At 51.9% G+C, this 206-nt stretch overlaps 1 long non-coding RNA gene across 1 annotated transcript in view; it reads right to left on the bottom strand.

Moving 5' to 3' along the window:
* Positions 1 to 206, bottom strand: part of LOC116696771 (uncharacterized) — a 139232-nt gene that overhangs the window by 17749 nt on the left and 121277 nt on the right. The gene's annotated exons all lie outside the window — the stretch shown is intronic.

A 206-nucleotide genomic window follows, 5' to 3' on the forward strand; every position in this document is an offset into this window, starting at 1 on the left:
ATCCCGGACTATGGTGTGGCGGTACCTGGCTTTTTGACGGTTCGGGCGGACAGGAACGTTATAGAAAGCAGTAAGAAGAATGGAGGGGGGGTTGCACTGTATGTGAGTGAAAAGGGGTGCAACCCGGGACATGCGAATGTGAAGCTGTGGTGGAGAGGAGGTCACTGAACAAACTCTTATCTATCATGGATAACCCAGACCACCCT

The sequence above is a fragment of the Etheostoma spectabile genome, chromosome 10 (genome assembly GCF_008692095.1).
Source record: "Etheostoma spectabile isolate EspeVRDwgs_2016 chromosome 10, UIUC_Espe_1.0, whole genome shotgun sequence".
Taxonomy (NCBI): Eukaryota; Metazoa; Chordata; class Actinopteri; order Perciformes; family Percidae; genus Etheostoma; species Etheostoma spectabile.